This window comes from Tenrec ecaudatus, unplaced genomic scaffold (assembly GCF_050624435.1).
Source record: "Tenrec ecaudatus isolate mTenEca1 unplaced genomic scaffold, mTenEca1.hap1 Scaffold_3873, whole genome shotgun sequence".
Classification (NCBI taxonomy): Eukaryota; Metazoa; Chordata; class Mammalia; order Afrosoricida; family Tenrecidae; genus Tenrec; species Tenrec ecaudatus.
The window spans coordinates 15,775-36,763 of record NW_027459229.1 but is presented as its reverse complement, the minus strand read 5'-3'; the positions used below and the strand labels follow the sequence as shown (position 1 = coordinate 36,763).

Genomic DNA, 20,989 nt, shown 5'->3' with positions numbered 1-20,989 from the left:
TCTGAGCTCATTGATTAGCAATTGTGTCAATTCTTTCTGTGTTGGTTTCCCTTGTTTCAGTGACCCTCTGTTTACCACACATGACTTCCTTTGGCAGAAACTAGTCTTTTGATATTGTTATGTCGGCAGTGAGCAAGCTATGTGCTATGTGGCCATTAGTCATTAGAGAGCTGAGAATCAAAATAATGAGATCTATCTCCCACAAGCAATTATAGCAAAGTTCAAAACGAAAAGCAACAAGTACTGGTCAGAGTACGGGGAGATTGGAGCTCCTCACAGCCTGGTGGTGAGACTATACAATGGTGCGAGCACTGTGGAAAAGGTCTGAATTTTCCTTCAAAAGAAGTAGAAATATCAGATGATCTAGCAATCTTGCCACTAGATTTATATACCGGAGACATGAATTGATATATGCATGCTAATACTCACTGTGTTATTCACAGTAGCAAAGATGGAAACAACCTAAGTGCCCCTTAATGGATGAATGGATAAACAATTGTGATACGTACACACAACTCTAAGATTGATGAATCCATGAAACACCTCATAACACACATCAACCTGGAGGACATCATTCACCAAAGGACAAATATTGTATAAGACCACTATTATAAAATTTCAGGAAAAAGTTTCTACACAGAAAGAAACGTTCTTTAATAATTACCAGGGATGGAAAAAGGAAGGAGGGAAATCACTAGAAAGTAGACATGTATTAACTTTGGTTAAGTAATAGGTGATAAATTTTGTATTGTTATACTTTGCAATTCTCAACAGAACTGGGTTTGTTTTCTATAATTAGAGTTATTATGAGAGTTAAACAAGTTAATATGAGTCAGTCACTCACTTAAAATACTGTCTAATGGAAAATAAGCACTCCATAATTATTATTGTGCCTTGTAGACTTATTCTTATGTCACATCAAAGTAGACGCCTCCCTGTTCATTTGTCACCCATTTCTCCATTGTGTCTCTCGTAGTAATTCAACTTTATTCATCATGGACAGTTTCAGGCTGTTGAAAGAGGTCTGTAATTCTACCCCTATTCTCCTACCCTCCGGACTCTCCAGGTTTAATCCAGTCATACGACTTGTCATGTAAGTGTTTCACATTATAGATTGTTGGAAAGAACTCCTTAGAAATAAGAATCCATCAAGCTTTCAACTATGATTGTCACTTTTAGGTCATTATGTGGTTTCAAAATTTGTATGGACTAACGGGATGTTGGACATCTCCACAGCTTAAATCCTAATGGATCCTTACATGCGTACTTCACAGCCTACCTCTTCTGGTTGCTTTTGGCCTTGCCACCCCTGCCTTGGATGGTACTGTATTCACTTTTCACATACATGTTTTTGAGAGTAAGCTGATATCTGACATGACTTGACTTTTTTTGTAACATTTTTTTTCCCTTTTAGAGGGGCCAGAAATACATTTACCTCTCTACAGTCATGTTAATACTGCCAACTAAGCTGTATGGAGCATCCATTATATGCTATCACATGTATCGACTTAATCTTCATAACCACTCTACAACATACATATAATGTACATATATAAAGATAATTTTAATATATATATACTATACATATACAACATAGCTACTAAATATGGGAACTAAGACATAGAGAGAGAAAGTAGCAGCAATAAGAGGTGGATTCAGTTTCCGTTCTGGGCGGCCTGACTCTAGGATCCAGAGATGCAGCTTTGTCTATTTACTTGGCACAGCTACTGGGTGCCGTTGTACCATTAGGAGGCGGTCTCATGCAGGGTTAAGTGTATCTCAGATTGTTGCTTCATGTTTGTAAGTGGGAGCAAGCAGGACATGTTACAGGCACTCCGATGTTATGCCTTCACGGCGTCTGTAAAGCACAGAAGTGTACATATGACACAGATTTAATCAAGGAACTAATAGAAATTATTTAAACCAGTAAATTATATACACTTAGTGATTGTGAAGGGGTGAGGATATTCATGGCTGTTACTAATCTCTGAAATGAGAAAAATTCAAAATGAATAAAGAAGCATCAAAATGCTATGTTATTGTTAGATATTTATACTTTACAAGAGGGCTCTGAACTTAGTAAAAAAAAATAAATGATGGCCAAATTGTATCTATTGAACAAGGGCTGTGTTATGCTGGGCTTCTTTCTCCTTGACTTTTGCGGCTATTTTGTTTAGTTTCTCAATTGGTACTGCTCCTTTCCCCAAATAACTGGCTTTACTTCTATGTAACTGAAGTTACGGCATGTCGTCATTTTGGTGGAAAGAGATAATTTGTTGTTTGGATGAAGGAGGAATAAAGCCGCTTGATAATAGCTTTTCAGATTACCTGGGAAAGGCAGTCCTCAGAATACGAACACCAACTTACTGTGCAACCTGCAGTCACTAACAGACTATAAAGCCAGTGGATTTAAATTTTTGACTTACATACAATAGTTCTTGGTGACAAATGGCCACTGCTTTGTGATGCTCATCAGAGCATTCTTTGTTTTATTAATTTACTAATATGTTCAAGATGTTGTAGTGTATCTGGAAAGTTTCTTTTGTGTTTCTATATAAGAATACAATCATTTAAAGTACTAATGTTTGATGATAAATGAACATAACTTTTATATAACTTAGACTTAAAGAGATTTAGGAGCAGAACTTGGTTCAAACAGTACATTTTTGCTCACCTCACCCCTACTCCCATAATGACTGATTTTCACTTTCCAGCAAAACCTCTTCTAATGAGTATCTCTGGATAAGACACTCCATCATTGCTGCACGCAAGGTGGTGACATCCAGCTGGACAGCTAGGATGGGGGAAATGGCAGAAGGTGTTGGAAAAGTTTGATGAAAAGTACAGCTTCCTGTTAATCCTCCTGGAGGAGAATGTCTTAAAACTCTTAAAGTGGTTTCCTGTTGCAGGTAAACTCGTAAAATGTAAGTAGCACTGGGTTTTGATTGAATGAAGACAGATGTTACAGATGCAGTCTCATTTCCAGACAACCCGCAGCTATTTCGTTCCTCTGGCTGTCAGTGGGGCAAACACAGGACATGAGTGTTAGTTAAATATCAGCCCTAACATGTAGGTATAAGCAAGATAGTAAAGCCAATGCGTGTGACCAATAGAAAGGAAAGTTATTTTCGAGGCAATGCTTGAAATTTAAAAAAAGAAGTGGGTTTGGATGAGACTCCTCCCCATGTCTTCTATTTCATTTGTGGTTTTTTTAATACACATGGGTTAAATATAGTGTTAGACATACCTAACACATTCTTGTAAATACTAATGATGTGATGGGGTGGCCCAAATAAAGCTTTAGGTCGTTTTACAGTCGTGTCTTTTTACTCTTTGACATATGTGTAGGATAGCATTCCATCCCCACAAAGATCTTGTCATTTCTGAAGTGATTGTTGGTTGCCGTTCAGCCAGTTTGGGTTCAGGGGTCTTTACATGTGGGGTAGCCCTGCTCTACGGGGTTTACCGGCTTGTCTGTGGAGGGGCCTCTAACTGGGTTTAAAGCAGGGACTAAGACTAATTTCAAATGGCCTGTTCATGACCCATGAAAATAAGGACAGTATACAGATCGCAGAGCAACCAAATCTCTCAAGGTGTCAGATTTTGACCAGAGTGGAAATGGAACGCAATGGCCCACTCAGACCTCACAACTTTGAATGTCTGGGCTGGCTCCTGTCTGAGCTGGGCAAAGCCACCTTTCTTCAGTTCAGGTCAAAGCATTGGGCACAGAGGTATTTGGCTGTTAAACAGTATGTATGCAACCCTTGTGTCTGTGAGCCTTGACCAAACTTTTCAAACTGGTTCAAAATCCTGGTTTGAGCTGCCAACCTTTGGTTAGTAGTTGAGCGCTTAATGATCGCACCACTCAGGCATGTGTCCCAAGCACATTCATTTAGGAGACCTATGGAGGTACTTCTCATCCATAATGCCTTTTTTACTGTGATTGAAGTTCTATACTCAGGCTGAGGAAGATGACTCTATCTTTGAGCCATTTTGATAAAGATCGTCAGTGATATGTGCTAAAAGCATAAAGGCTATTTCTGCTCCATAAAAATAGGACAATTAGATTAGGGCAAATCTACCCCATCCACGTGGGTTTGCAGCCTCAGGAGGATGTGCTGCTTGTTCTTCTCTACTGCGTCATTCTTCAGGCTAGTGTTTGTCTGGCTCTCACCCCCAGTAGTCTATTCAAACTGCCTGGGAAAGGCAAAATGACCAAAGACAATAATTGCTTTCTCAGTCCTATCTAACTGCATCTCTGTGCTGCATTTGGATTATTGATCCTTTCTTTATTCTTGGGATTTTATTTCCTCTGACTGCACTATCTGTCGATTCTCCCTCTACCTTTTTGATGAATGCCTGTTGGCTGGCCACTCATGGATTGTGACTCATGTTTTTGCAACAGCAAACAAAACATTGCTTTCCGTTGTTTGCCTCTTCTTATTCATTCAGTATCAGTTGTTTGCGCGCCCACGTAAAAACTTGTCTGCGGACAATAAACACAGGAGGAGCCTTTTACATTCTTCCATGTTGCAGCTCTTCATAACGCTCCTTCAGGTTCACATATTTTAAAACACTTCTTCATCTAGTCACTGATTTTATTCCTCCTGCTACTTTCATCAGAGATTTGTTTCAAACCTCAAAGCTACAAAGCTGGTCATGTTGATCTTCTGCATCATTTCTTTGCTTCCCATTGCCCCTGAAATCAAATCCAAGCTCTTTCCGTGGAAGACACTGACCCCTGTGATGAACCATGGACATTCATTCCTTCAGCCTTGGACTCTCATGCTCCTGGCTTCCAAGTCCAGACTAAGATAGCAATCGATAGCTTGTTTCCCACAAAGACTGTGCCATTTCACCCACCGTGTCCTGGTTTGCCGCATTCCATCTGCTTAGCTTAACCCATTCCAACGTTCTCCAGTGGCTCTTACTCCTGCTTCATCTGTAGAGAAACTTCCTCAAGTGCTTCTGAAAAAATCCGCCATTGAAACCCATTAAACAAGGTTCTCCAACACATGGAGTTAGTTGTCTACTCAAGGCCTGATGCTAGCTTACTCAAGCATCATCTACTACAAGAAGCCTTTGTTCCACTCTCTTACGGGGCAGAGCTCAAACTTTATGTTTTCTTATCATGCTGGACATTTTTCACTTATGTACTTCAGCTATTTGATAATCATTTGAATAACAAGCAAGGGTTTGAATAGAATATTTGCTATTTCTTTATGTTGCTTAATTCTTCAATATTTATTTGCTTTTTAGGAAGCCTTTGCTCCCTCAAACCACCTGCCCCCAAGGTTAAAAATGCAATTTCAGTTCCATAGAAAATTATCCTAGTGAAAAATAGAAAATAATGAACAAGATGATGTGATATGGTAAGTGTGATGATAGAGCTATTAAGAGGGCAATATGGAGCTGTGAGATGCATCTATTTCACCCTTTTTGATTTTGTCTTGGCAAATCATGCTTGGGGTTTCTGGGATGGTGCCATCCCAGCATACCACCCTACCCCAGCATAGGGGTGTGGGGGGGGGAGAAACCACTCGGTGTTTCTTGTTCTCCTCTTGGAGCATAATCTTCTGATGGCGATGGCAAAGAGATATCAGGAAAGCCTGGATGCTCAATCATATTTTTTCTTGCCTTCGGAAATTCACTGGCCAAGGCAAGTTCCAAATGAAGAGACAGCCACATATGGAGACGTCTGGGAGGTTGCTAACAAGAACCTTCTACATCTCCACAAGGGGCAAGCTGCACTCTCATGCATATTAATGACTTTCACAAACCAGAAAGCCCTGCATTTTATTTCTTCCCATATAACTAGATATGTTGCATGGTAGCTGGGTATGAACACAACAGTGGCTAATGACTGAACTATTAAAATAATATTTTTGAATTTGTGATAAAAAATGAAGAATATGTGAAGTGAAACATTTTGCATTAAGCTCTGTGTATGAACATAAAATACTATTTTCCTCCTCTGTTTCTCTCCTCTCTTAGGTTCTATTTTTATCATGTACTATGTCAACATAGTCAGGATGAGACAATTGTTGTTTTTCTACTGCATATCCTTTCTGTAGTTTTGGATTTAAGATTAACCCATAGGTAAAGGAGTTTCTTTTTGTAGAATAATAAGGCTATAATTGACAGGCAATTAATTCTAAGTCACAATTAATTCTGTGACTTACTGTGGTTAGGATTTACATATCAAATTGCTCAAATATTCCACAGAAAAGAGAGAGTTTTAATTAAAGAGACCATAAAGCTTGTCTCCTTCAACATCCCATCAGACTGGTGATTTTGTTAAGCACAGGGCCTGAGAGATTTTAGGCCATGATTAAATGTTACTGTCTTTCTTCTTCTTGCTTATAAAGAAACATAAGAGGTGAGTGCATTTTCATCTAGAGCAGCCGTTCTCAACCTGTGGGTCACGGCCCTTATGGGGATCGAATGACCCTTTCACAGGGGTCTGCCCGAATCATAACAGTAGCAAAATTACACGTACGAAGTAGCAAGGAAAATAATTTTATGGTTGGGGGGGTCATTACCACACGAGGAACTGTATGAAAGGGTCACAACATGAGGAAGTTTGAGAACCACTGACATAGAATAACTGAAAAAGTGAAGGCATTTTAATATAGAGTGTCTTTAATGTGTTGTACTGTGTATTGTGGCTTCTCACAGGCACAGGTAAACACAATGGACTTCGGATTTTCAGAACAATAATCTACACATCATGCACTCAATTTGGCCCTTTATAAAAATACTCCCAAAGTGAATGCTTATCTTAGAATCCGTATTTTCCACAGTGGGAAGACTGCCCCGGGGGCACTGAAAGTGTCCAGAGGGCGGTGTGGGCTATAAAAGTAGATGGCTATACTTTGTTCTGGGTAAGGGCACTGATAGCTAGATCTGGATCTATACCTAAGATTTCATTTTCAGGGGAGGCGTTAAGGAAGGGTTTTTCCTGAGAGTGGGGCAGTAGGACAAATAAGTGTTGGAACCTGTGAGGTTGTAGGATCATTTACACTTGAAGCCGCTAATCATGGCAGCATCAAGTGAAACTCCCTTTATGTTTGTAGAACTGTCAAAGCCTATCTGTCTTCTCCTATTTACTATTCTATATGATGTGCGTCTTCCTTGCTAAAGGAAATAATGTCATCTAGTATATGTTTGCCTCATGCGTGTGTCTTGAATATTCAACTTGAAAAATAATGAAAACATATTGGTGTTAGAATCAACTATGAGATAATAGTAGTTCTTCAAATGTTGACCCCAAATCATCCTGCTAAACTTTAAGGTTTACTTCATTACTCCAATGGCAGACACTTGCCCGTTTTAAAGATATGTCTGTAGCGTGCAGACAAGGACCTATTGTCTTAATTGCTGGGCTGATTGGAGGGCTTTGGAAAGAGATGAGTTAATGCTTTCTGATTTAAGAGGATTAGAGCTAAACTGTCCTTGTATCGTGAACACCTTTTATGACAGACTAAGAAATGGGCTTGTGATCCGGGAGTGTCATTTGAGATTATGGAGTAAAGGGTCACTTCTTTAAAAAAAAAAAAAAACATTTTTAGGGTCATTTCTTAAAGGAGATATAGTCACAAGCAGAGCCTACTGAGAGGTGACTGGAAAGTTTCCTGAGCCTTTTCTGTTTCATTCCATGTGTTTAGGAAACTTTGCTTGTTTACTCCTGTTCCAGGGAAGTAATAAGCAGTTCTCATCACTTTCCTGTTCGCCTTTCTCCTTCTCAGACACATCATTTGACTTTCATGGTTCTTTTCGGCGGCTTAGCTGCCTGCTGTGCACTTGCTAGTCCTAACTGACCTTGCTGAAAGATCCCTTCTTGTTATTTTCTAGATGGTTTACAAGTTTCTAAGGTATCTTTAAAAAGGGATGGCATGATGACGGCCCAAGATCCTCACAATATAGTGCTTTGAGCCTATTTGTATATCTCGATTGTAGTTTTTCCACCCCCTAAACTACTTTTTCTTAAAAGGAAATGATAAAATTCAATAATTTTATATAAAAATGGAGAGATACTATGGAACTGATATTACTTTGGAACTGATATACTTACTTAATAAGTGAGTATAAATTCTACATCCATAAGGCAGCTGTTCTTTCATTCCTAAAGGCTTGTGACTAAAATATTTTCCATGCCCATGGTTGTATTTATTAGTAAACATAATCAAATGCCTCAAACCTTCCCATTTGAGATGGATTGCTCTCACATCTCATGTTCTCAAAGGCCCTCCCGAGGCATTGGGCAGCCTCTCTCGCTTCCTGCCTTAAAGCTGCATAAATTTTCTCCCATAACTTATATTTCAAAGCTGCCCTGTCTAACATTCATTTCTGCTGCTTTGCTGAGTTCTTGTCAGACAAACTATGCCCAATGGAAAATAATTATGTTACCAAAGATACCATTTATCTAAAGCTTTTAAAGAGAGTGTTCTAAAGGCATCTCCAACATTTTCCCCCAAACTAACTTAAGTTACGATCGACTTTTTTTAGGTTAGGGGTTACATTAAGGCGGTGGGCGAACTATGGCCCACGGGCATGTTTTATTTAGCCTAGAAGACGTTATGAGACCTTTGAATTAATTGCCAATATTTTACAGTTGGGAGATTTCACATAAGCATCCAGATTCACATTTTTTGAGATATTGGAATACCTGGCAACACGAGGCTTGAATTTCTGCACGACACTGTTAGTGCTGAAGGGTTTCGAAGGTTAGCGCTCAAGTTACCGGCAGTTCCAGATCCTGTTCCATCCCATTCCTAGTCCTCTTGGCCAAAGTAGGGGTATAATTTACACCACGCTTTCTGAAATGTTAATTACTCTACGAATCACCAGAGGGTTTTGTGAAAATTCAGATTCTGATCCAATTGTTCTGTGCTGTGGCTTGAGATTCTGCGTTCCTTCAAAGCTCTGTGGGTGGTCAGTGTTGCTGTCCCCGACATTTGAGTAACTGGTTGCTCAAGAGTCGGGCTCAGACCAGCAGCCTCAGCATCTACAGACTCATGCATTTGGGAGGAGGCCCAGGAAGTACAGTTTTATTGTACCCTCCTAGTGTTTCTTATGATCAAGGATTGCAGCCTTTAGTATGGATGGCAAGTTGATGGAAAGAAGGTCAGAATCCTCCTCACAATTGGATCACTAGGTGGTGTCATGATACGTGGAGAAAAGTTTGAAGTTGCCAAAGATTTCTTCTTGCTCATAAGCACAGTCCATCAGTGCTCATGGAAGCAGCCATCAAGAGATAAAAAGACACATTCGTTTGGGTAAATCTGCTGGACAAGATCTTTTTAGAGAAATGAAAATCAAGAACATTACTCTGAGTACTGAGGTGCGCCAGACCCAAGCCATGGTATTTTCAGTGGCCTCATATGCATGTGAAAGTCGGACATTGAATAAGGGAGACTGAAAAAGAGTACATACATTTGAATTGTGATGCTAAAGAAGAATATTGAAAGTACCATGGACTGCCAAAAGGTCGACCAAGCCTGTTTGGGTCAGAGACCAGCTTGGCGAGACTTCCTTATGTGTGTTGTATATATTGTCGGAAGAGACCAGTCCCTGGAGAAGGATATCGGACTAGGTAAAGGAGAGGGCCTCAAAATAGAGGAGGGCCCTCAATGAGATGGAGTGACACGGTGGCTCCAACAATGGGCTCAAGCATAGGAGCAATTGTGAGGCTGGTGCAGGACCAGGCAGGTAGTGTCCCTGTTGTGCATGGGGTCACTCTGGGACAGAACCAATTAGATGCCACGTAACAACAAGGCATTCTGATGACACTAAAATGTAAAGACCAATCTTCTGGGCTCTTTCAGGATAGAGTATTAAACCTAAAACCATCTATTGAAGAGTTTCTAATCTCTGAGTTGGTATCAGCAACCATTTTGGGAAGTTTCAAAACCACTGATGCTTAGATTCAGAGATTCTGATTAAACTGGCCTGGGGTAAGGCATCAATATATTTTTTAAATGCTGTAATTGATCCTACTACTCAGCAAAGCTAAGAACCATGGCTAAATAACAAGGCTGTCCTGACACATTACCTGACATTCAATAGCTCTCGTCAGAAATTTATATTTATAGCTTATGTCCATTTGTGTTTTGTTATATTTGTTCTCAAGGAAAATGTAACTAGTTTCCAATTATGTGCTTGATGATTATCATGTTGTTTGATCCAAATAGGATAGTTCCCAAGTTAACGTGTGTACGTATGTGTGTGTGCTTTATTGACTTGAAAACCTATCTCAAAACCTCTGGGTTGTCATTGTTGTTAAGTGCCAGCGAATTAGCTTCCACCCATAGCAAACTCACAAACAATGGAAGGAAATGCCGCCTAGTCCTGTGCCGTGGTCACATGTGTTCCTTTGCTTGGGCACACTGTTGGATCCACTGTGTCAATCCATCTTGTTGAGGGCCTTCCTCATTTTCATTGCCACCTAACTTCCCAAACATGATGGTCTCCTCCAGGGACTGATCTCTTCTGACAACATGTTCTAAGTATGTGAAGGCAATGTTTTGGCATCCTTGCCTCTGTGGAGCACTCTGGTCATACATCTTCCAAGGCAGATCAGTTTGTTCTTTAGACAGTTACTGATACTTTCAATATTCTTTTCACAATTCAGATGAATCAATTCATCTGTAGTCTTCCATATCTAATGTCCAACTTTCAAGTGCATGTCAGGGTATTGAAAATACCCTGACTTGAGTCAGGTCCACTTTATTGTTTACTCAGTTCTCTCTAAAGAGGTTTAGTACAGGTGCACCTTTGTTGCAGGTTCAGGTGCATCTTTGTTGCAGGTTCAGGTGCATCTTTGTTTCAGGTTCAGGTGCATCTTTGTTGCAGGTTCAGGTGCATCTTTGTTTATTCAGTTCTTTAAAGAGGTTGAGTACAGCAGATTTACCCAAGGCAACACATCCTTTGAGCTCGATATTGGGGCTTCCATAAGCATTGATTGTGCTTCCAAGCAGGATGAAATGCTAGACAATTTTAAACTTTTCTCCACTTATCATGTTACCTGTTGGTCCAAACATGAGGATTTTCATCTTCTTTACTTTGAGTGATCTATACTAAAGGCTGCAGTCCTTAATCTTCATTAGCAAGTGCTTCATCCCAAGGGTTCATGGGGGAGGTGGGTGTGGGGAGGGAGGGGAAAATTGAGCAGCTGATACCAAGGGCTCAAGTAGAGAGCAAATGTTTTGAGCATGATGATGGCAACATATGTACAAATGTGCTTGACACAATGGATGGATGTATGGATTATGATAAGAGTTGTATGAGCCCCCCAATAAAATGATTTAAAAAACAGCAACCAAAAAACCAGGCTACTACTAAGCCATCTTCAAATTCTGCTTCTGCTGCTTTTTTTCCTACAATCCAGCTTCTTTGAGTGTTACCTCAACTATTTGTGGAGAGTGCATTAAACATTTGATCTGAATGGATTGGAAAATTTATCTTCTACAAAGTTTTGGCATAATCTAATAGGTTAAGTTATACATTGTGCAACACTAGAAATCATGTTCATAAGCATAGATTTTTTGTGTGTGTGTACTGATACTGGTTTCAGATAACAAGCAGAACAGTGCTCGGAGGGAGAGGTGATGTTTTCTAAATTGTACAATGATGCTATTTGGGATAGCAATAGGGTATATATAATTGCACTGATAACACCATTATAAATTCACGATAAAAATATTTTCCTTACATGAAGATGCATGCTAAGAAATCAATTTCTTTGAAAATAAGAATTGGTTCAATAGAATTTTAAGGCTAAGAAGTTAAGTGTTTTCATTTTCTAATGGTCCATTAAATTTAGGGTAGTAGTATACCAGTACAATTTATTTAAAGTTCAGGTAATGATTTCTAATTGGTTTAACTACTTTAGAATGTCTAAAAAAGCCTTTGTGTTGCGCATGGGCCAAATGTTTATAGAGTTAATCAATGTTCCATTTAATAATTTTATACACATTTTGTTTCATCCCATTGGTTGCGATCCCGACAGTGTAACATCACTCATCTCACTTTCTCCCTGTGCTCTCTGTTATCCTTCCTCCTCCTTTCTCAACGTGTGTGAGCTTTGTTTTTGGCTCAATGGTGCCCTTTGGACATCAACTGCTTGATTCCTCTAAGGAGTGTGTGCCTCCATGGCGTTCCTATTTTCCTTAGAGATCGATTTAGCTAAAAAATGGAGTCTGCGCTGAGTTCATTTCTAGACTTGAAGGGAACTGAAGACCATAGTCTGGAGGCAGGTGGGGGCAGTAGTTTCCACCAGTCTCTAGTCAGCTACTAAGCTTCTTTATGATTTTTAATTTTCCTCCCCATCTATGTGGAACCCACTAATGTGACCCTTTTAGCAGCAGGTGACTGTGGAGGCAGAGCACAGTCTAGTTCTCCTTGTGTCATGATTGTAGAGATTGATGTTGTCATGACCTTTAGTCTAATGGAATAACTGATTTCAATTTCTTCAAGCTTTTTCCTCTGGGGAAACCAATATTTGCACCTTACATGGCTGCATACCAACTTTTTAAATCATTGTCAGCAATCGCCGAAGTATGCCACAAGGACTGTGTCATGCCAGTTGATCTTGATGCCCCTTGAGATGATGGGCCTAAGATACTAGACCTGTGACTCAAGGTGTTCGGTGTGTGATTATGTCTAAGACATTTCAGAACCCTGTCACTTTACTGCATTTCTAACTATATTTACAGCAAAGATATATAATCAAACACGCAGCTTCCAAGTCCATGAGACTGATAGTAATTGAAGACTGTAAACTGTCGCCAGGGCAGGCAGCTTCCTCTATATCCTATGGAGCAGCTGGGAGGTTGAGCCTCCAACCTTGTGATGAGCGGTCCAACATTTAGCCAGAGGACTATTAGGTCTCCTTGTGAGAGACAGTATCCTGTGTCAAGCCCGTATAAAGTTGTGGCTATACTTCCACTTTCCCTCCCATATCCATCAGCCATGTGCCCATCTATAGATCTCTTTAATATCATTATTGCAGGAAGTGGACATAATAGTACTACCTCTCCTTCCTTTAACTCTGAAGATTCCCCAATGTCTTCCCTGAACTCCAATATTTTTGAAAACTCCCCTCTTAGTGTAAATTGCCTTTCTTTGCACCCAAGTGAATACCTGTATAACTTCCCACCAGTAATTTACCCTCCTTTTCCCTTCTATCCAGGGTAATCATCAAAGATTTTCAATTTGAGTGTGAAAAAATTTTCATGGCACTTAATAGTAGGGGTCTCAGAATATTTCACCTTTTATGATTGACTTATTTCACTCATCAGCATAGACTCCAGGTCCTTCTATGTTACGAAGACTTCTGCAGATTCATCCTTGTTCCTTCGTGTTGTCCAGTACTCATTGTGTATATGTTCCATAATTTGCTTATCCAGTTTTGATTGATGGCCATTTACATTGTTTCTATCTTTTTGCTATTATAACGTGAAAATGAGTGTACAAAAATCTGTTAATCTTACATATCTTGTTTTTTGATTTTAGGACATCCCAGCTGTAGAGATTGTTGGATCATATGGTATTTCTCTTCCTATCTTTCAAGGAAGCATACAATTTTCTACACCTTGCCTATTATAGATGATATTCTTAAATATGGGATTATAAGAAAACAATATCTATTATCTTAAAAATATTTTAGAGAATGCAGTGTGCTATCATGGGTTAGTCCAATTATAAGAAAGCAGTTTTGGAAGAAAATTCAAAGAAAGATAAAGAAAAGAAAAACAATATGAGCATTGTTATATCTCATATGTGTTTGCCTTTGGAGATAAGCAAACTTTAAAATTTTTACTATTGTCTTTTAATATATGTAGACAAGTGTAACACAATGATTTAAGCTAACTCTAAAAGTAAAATGGATCCTTTGCCTTTGTGCTTGAAGTGTAAGTGACTGGCTTATAATGCCACTTTACCACCTGCTGTTATGCACAGAGTGGAAGAGTCACTTTGTTAGAGTGGAGCCACCAGAGCTGTGTCCTATGTATTTTCTTAATTTAAGAGTGCCAACAGAGCATGGTTTGCATCTAATCTCAAATTTTCCCTTTTACTTGAAGGTTTGAAATTTCCTACTTCTTAATATAGAGTATTTATGTATGAGAGAAGACGGTTGTGATGTTTTTCATTAACACCAGATAATATGCCATCCTACTGAATACAAGCTCTCACTTAGTAAGGAGCAATGACATTTATAAAATAGTAATCTAGCTGAACATGTGCATGAACTCATTGGAACATGGGCAAATGAATTTATAGGAAGTCTACTGAGAGCCCTGGTACAATACAATTCTACAAGGACGGCTTGTGCAGAACTCATCGCCAGCATCCCATATAATAAACCTGGAGATTTTTGTTTGTTTATTTTTTTCTATATAGTAACAGAAGATGTCTATGTGATCAGCATTTTCAATTCTTTTGTCCATGTTACGAACTGCCTTTATTATTTTTCTTTTTTATCATTTTATTGGAGGCTCATACAACTCTTATCACAAGCCATACATCCATCCATTGTGTCAGGCACATTTGTACATTCATTGCCATTACCATTCTCAAAACATTTGCTCTCCATCTAAGCCCCTGGCATCTGATCATTTTTCCCTTCCCTTTCTGCTCCCCCTCCCTCATAAACCCTTGATAATTTATAAATTATTATTTTGTCATATTTTGCACTGTGCAATGTCTCCCATCACCCACTTTTCTGTTGTTCATCCCCCAGGGAGGAAGTCATATGTAGATCCCTGTAATCACTTCCCTCTTTTCACCCCACCCTCCCTCCACCTTCCTGGTATCGCCACTCTCACCCCTGGTCCTGAAGGGATCATCTGTCCTGAATTCCCTGTTCCTATATGTGCCAGTGTACATCCTCTGGTCCAGCCGAATTTGTAAAGTAGAATTGGGATCATGATAGTGGAGGGGGTAGGTAGATTTTTTTTTTGAAAAAGATTTTTTAAATAATAAGTTTCACTTCAGGCTATGTAGTATAGTAAAGAATAAAAAGATAGATTGAGGTTAACCACAGTTTTTTCACATTTAAATGCTAATCCCACCTATTTTTGACATATTTGACCTTTAAATGAATATCTTTTTCATAAACATTAGCTAAAGAACAGATGCATCGAGATTAATGACATAGCTTCTCAAGCAAAGTAGCCTAGATTTTAAGTACCTGAAAAAAAATTTAAGGTATATATGGTAATAGTCCCTCGGTGGTGCCAATGGTTAACACTCTTAGCTACTTATGGAAAGGTTGAAGGTTTGGTTCCATCCAGCAATGTCTCAGAATAAATGTTTGGTACCTCTCTTTCAAAAAAGTAAAAACCAGCTCTCAGGCACCCTGTGATGCTCACCTTTCTGACATGATCGCCGAAGACAAGGCAGGTGATTAAGCAAATGTGGTGAAGAAAGCTGATGGTGTCTGGCTATCAAAAGATATAGCATCTGGGGTCTTAAAGGCTTGAAGATAAACAAGTGGCCATCTAGCTCAGAAGCAACAAAACCCACATGGAAGAAGCACACCAGCCTGTGAGCAGGAGGTGTCAATAGGATCAGGTATCAGGCATCTAAGACCCAGAATAAAACCATACCCAAGGTGAATGGGAGGGGTGCCATGGAGTGGAGGCCCAATGCCCATCTGTAGACAGTTGGACATCCCCTCACAAAGAGGTCTCAGGGAATAGCACTGATGAAACACACAACTTTCTTGTTCTTGATGCTTCCTTCACCCCACTTTCATGACCTCAATTCTACCTTACAAATTGGGTTAGACTAGAGCATGCACACTGCTACAGATAAGAGCCCCCAACACAGGGAATCCAGGAAAGATAACTCCCCCAGGCCAACAATGAGAGTTGAGATACCTGTAGGATTAGGGGGGAGAAAGGAAGACTCGATCATAGGCATCTATTGGAATCCCCTCCCAGGGGGATGAATAATGGAAAAGTGGGTGAGGGGCGACAGAGGATGGAGTAAGTTATGGGAATAATAATCTATAACTTATAAAGGGTTTGTGAGGGAGGGAAAGTGGGAGAGGAAGGGGAAGAAATGGGGAGCTGATATCAGGTCTCAGGTTTCAAGAGCATACTTTGAAAATGATGATGGTACCCTCCAGATTCCTGTCCCTCTATGTATTGGTCTGAGTGGCGATAAAAGGAGGAAAAGTAAAGCTGAAGTGGACTTGGAGTCTTGAATGACCTGCAAGCTCATTTCAAACATAAAAAAAAATGATGATGGAGGCATGTGTGCAAATATGGTTGACACACTGGATGAATGTATGGATTGTGATAAGAGACATAAGAGCACCCAGTAAAAGTATTAAAAAACAAAACCAAACCAAAAAGACCTATGGAGAACCATTCCATTTGGACAGTCATGGAGTTGCCATTCATCAGAATGTACTCCCCTCAACTGGTTTCATTCATAATGTTTGTTGGAAGGAACTTCGGATGTCTCCCAGGATCAACATATTCTGTCTGCAGAGACAAGTGAATCAAGGTAAGCAGACTTGGCAGGCAAGCAACACACCAAATGAAGACCAGACGAGTGGAAGTTGGAGGTGTTCAAATGCAGCCTCATCTTCTTACAACTGCTTGATACCTCATAGCGGATCTCATGGAGGGGCTTTGGCATCTTGGGATCCCATGCTACCTGCTGAAATGTTTGACAGTTGCCCGTTCTTTTGGCTATCCTGACTCTGCATAACTATCTTCTTTGGATACTTCCAGAGTCTTTGAATCTTTTCATATTGCAAAATAGGCTTGGGTTTCTTCTTTAGTTAATCAGATGATTCTTCATTAGTTTTAGAAATGATGGCTTTGTTCACCTCATTTAGTTTTAGGGTTTTGCACATTTCATTACAACGCTTTACTTTGTTTCTGAAAGCCACCCTTGGCATCTTCTGTTCAACTTTTTATTTAAGCACATCTTCTGCTTGCTTTCCCCACTTGTCAGTCAGCCTGTCTTACTGTGGTGGCTTGTGTCTTGCTATGATTTCAGAAGCTATGCCACTGTTTCAAACATCAGCACAATGACCCAAAGGGAACAGGTTTCAGCAGAGCTTCCAGACTAAGAACAACGAAGAAAGAATTGGCTGCCCACTTCAGGGAAGTAGCTGCTGAAAACCTTATGCTTAGCTTCAAAACATTGCCAGCTTTTGATGGCTTGATGAATGGGAGGAAGGCTGCGTGGGAGATAGTGCTGGAGATGAGCCCTTCGGGTCAGGGGCACTCAACTGTGACTGAGGAGGAGCTACTTTCTTGGAGGAGAGTCAACCATGCTGGCATGAATGGTGTGTAGGCTTTGGAGTCTTCCTTTGTTGATGGGCTATGGGGGAAGAAAGAGCTGAAAAATCTGATACTGTTTGGAACTCGGAATGTGCAAAGTATGAATTTGGGAAAATTGGAACTAATCAAAAATAAGGGGAATATATAAAGATTAATATCTTAGGCATTAGTAAGCAGAAATGAACTGTCATTAGCTTTTTTGAATCAGAAAAGCCTGTGATTTACTATGCCGGGAATGAAATAGTCAAGAGGAATGGCATGCCTTCATGGTCCAAAGGCACATTTCACGATCTACTCTGATGTATAATGCTGTCTGTGATATGGTTATCTCTGTCCACCTTTGAGGAAATCCAACCAATACTATTATTCAAATGTATGCACCTGCCACAAAAACCAGTGCTGAAAAACTGGCTAGTTCTACGAATGTCTTCGGTCTGAATTTGATCAAACATTAAGTTGCATTTGTACTTATTGAAAGTTGAAATGTACAAGTAGGAAGCCAAGAGGGAACAGTAGCTGGGGAAAGGGGGACATGAGGCTAGAAACAAAGCTGAAAAGTCCATGATTGAATTTGAAAGACCAACGACTTAGTCATAGCAAATACAGTTTTTCAACAACACAAAAGTCTGCTATACACACTGACTTCTCCGGATGGAATACATAGAAATCAAATCGACTACATCCCTGGGAAGAAACGATAGAGAAGCACTAAAACGAAGCCAGGAAACGACAGTGGGATGAACCACCAATTGTTCATATGTAAGTTAAGTTTGAAGTTGATGGAAAATAAAACAAGTCCCCCAGAGTGGAAATATGGCCATGCGTCTACCCCACCAGCATTTGAGCACATCTGGACTGATTTGATGAACACTTAAGTCACCGAAGTCCAGATGATCTGTTGGAGGACTCGAGAACATCATTCATGAAAAAGCAAAAGGTATTAAAAAAGACAGGAAAGAAGACAAGATTACAACCTACTCAATGGCCCCTAACAACAATTATCTCTTTGCTTTGTATACTCTATGGTCAGTGCAGTTTTGCAGTTATTTGTGACTCCATTTTGGTTTGTTCTTTATTTCCTGATTTTTATTTAATCTTCTTTGTTTTCTTCACGTGCGCTCCCTTAGCTATCTTTCCACAACTCCTGTTGTTTTATGTAATTAGTCCACAATGTGTCAAACCTGTTCTTGAAATGATCTCTGAATTCAGGTACACTATTCTCAAGGTCTATTGTGGCTTTTATGGACTTGTTTTAATTTATTAGCTTCATTTTGAACTTACATATGAGAACCTGTTGGTCTATTCTCTATTTGGCCCCTGGCTTTGTTCTGACTGATTATCCTGATGCAGATATGAAGTCTGTAGATAGTGATGCTTCAGAGATATAACATATTTGGGGATAGACTACCACAATAATAGATGAGGAGGTGCCCCCCCCCTAAGAAAAACTGTAAAAAGCTCTGCTGATGTGAGGGAGATAGTGCATTTGGAGTCCATTCCACCAGGTCAGACTGTTAATCAAGCTTTCTATTTAGAGGTTCTAAAAAGATTGTGTAACATAGTATAACAAAAAAAAGACCTGATTTGTGGCAGACAGGGGGCTGGTTTTGTCACCATAAAAAAAATGTGCCTGCTTACAGTCATCTCAGTGTACCAGTTTGGGGCAAAAAACCCAGAATACTTTTCTTGCCCCATGCACCTTACTCACCTGACCTCGTTTTGTGGGGTTTTTTTTGTTTACACAAATGAAGAGGGACAGAAAGGCCAGCGTTTTGACAACATAGGACTGAAGAAAAAATGAAGGAGTTACTGTCAGATGTCCATACAGATGAGTTTGAGAAACGTTTTCAAGAATGAAATTGCATATTTATCAAAGGTATTAAAGTGTAATGAAGTATACCTTGAAGGTGATAAGGTTGTTTTGAAAAAAAATTTAAATACATAGCTTTGAAAACAAAACTTCTGGGTTGGGGGGGAGGATATGCCCTCATAGATATTGCCGTATAGTAAGCCATACTTTTTTTATTTCTTAGTCCATATAAAATTATGTTTACATTAAATACTGTCGGAAGCTTGGTCATGTAGTGAGTTCTGTACTGGGTGGAAAACCACAAGGTCAGCAATTTGAAAAAAACCACCTGATCGCAGGGAGAAAGATGAGGATCCAGTGAAGATTTGTAGTCGCAAAACCCCACAAGGCTGTTCTACTGTGCCCTGTAGCTTTGCTATGAGTTGGAACTAGTGCATGGACAATGTGTCTGACTCTCCGTCTGGTAGTCTATCAATGCAGTAGCATTGTGAAGGAGTTTGAAATATTTTAAGGATTAGATGTTACATAGTCACAACATGTTCACATGCTCCTAGAAAAATGGCTTCCATGGATATTCCCCTGAGCTCATAAAGTGAAGTGCAGTAAAACAAGGCATGCCGGCATTCGCTCTGGAGGGATCCATGTGCACAGTTGCCCTTTATGCTATTTAAAATGGTATTTATGATTAAATTATTCTTCTTGTAAAAATCTATCATGCAATCTCTGCATTATTTCTATCACTAAAGCCATGTTTTACAACCATTAATTCTTCTTAGTTTCCAAATATTGCATTACAGTCACTTGGTTAATCAATTTTAGAAGGCAGAGTTGATGAAAGTCCTCAATTTCTTCATTTTTGGCATCGCGACTCCTATGTAAGTATGAGCGTAATCGTCATATCAACTGGCCTTCCTTTTGGGTGTCTGGGTGTTATTCTATCATTGACTGCATTAGATTTCAGGTCATATCTGCACTGTTCTTTTTGATGTTGGCTGTGACTCCGTTCTTCTTCAATTTGTCATTCTTGGGATATTAGACCATATGATGGTCCGGTTCAAATGTCCAGGACCAGTTCGTGTCGGTTCACCAATGCCGTGGATTAGTAAACAATCCATCATGTTTTACAACTTCCAGTTTTCTTTTATCCATATTTTATATATTTCAGTTTCTGATTTTTAGTTAATGTCGCACTTGTTCCCATTTGAATCGTGTTACAGTAGTAAATGAAGGTCTTCAAAGCTTTGCTCCATTCATGTCATCAAAGCTGACAGTACCTTTAAGAAGCAGCTCTTCCCAGTTGTATTTTTATTGCTTCCCAGACCGAGGGGCTTATCTGCCGCCACTATCTCCCGCAATGTCAAGCCACAATCTATAAGGTTCCCCTGGCCTTTTTTCCACCCAGAAACAGCTAGTCAGGTCTTAACTTTCAAGTTTGCTTTAATCTGAAAGCTCCATTGAAAATTTTCCACTGTGGGTGACTGCTTATATTTGATACACTTGCGATATAGCTTCAGTTTTTATCGCAACATGCAAGCCAGTACACAACATAATCTGACAAAGGAGTGGCTGGTATAACATGCTAATTATCTAATTAGATAATATAACTCATAAACCCATTAATTGGGCATTCATATCCTCCACGTATCCTAACTCCTTCAGGGTGAACTAATGAGAAGGGCAGTGCTGCCAAGGTATGGCATCTTGGTAAGGATCTACTCTCCAGAGTATTGTTAATCCCCACCAAATGATTGGATAGGAGAATGCAAATAGGGTCTATAGGACTGTATGTTTAGAGAATTTTGCCATTCCAGTGGGAATCTGAGAAGCAGGAATGGCGAATTCCATGACCATTAAGAAAGAAGAGCCACAAACA

The 20,989-nt window shown here is 39.6% G+C and overlaps 1 long non-coding RNA gene across 1 annotated transcript; it reads left to right on the top strand.

Moving 5' to 3' along the window:
- The first annotated feature begins 981 nt into the window (after positions 1-981).
- Positions 982-5,373, top strand: LOC142436542 (uncharacterized). Its single transcript, XR_012782000.1, has 3 exons — positions 982-1,093; positions 2,715-2,924; positions 5,260-5,373. It is a non-coding gene; the product is annotated as an uncharacterized LOC142436542 (long non-coding RNA).
- The last annotated feature ends 15,616 nt before the right edge of the window (positions 5,374-20,989 follow it).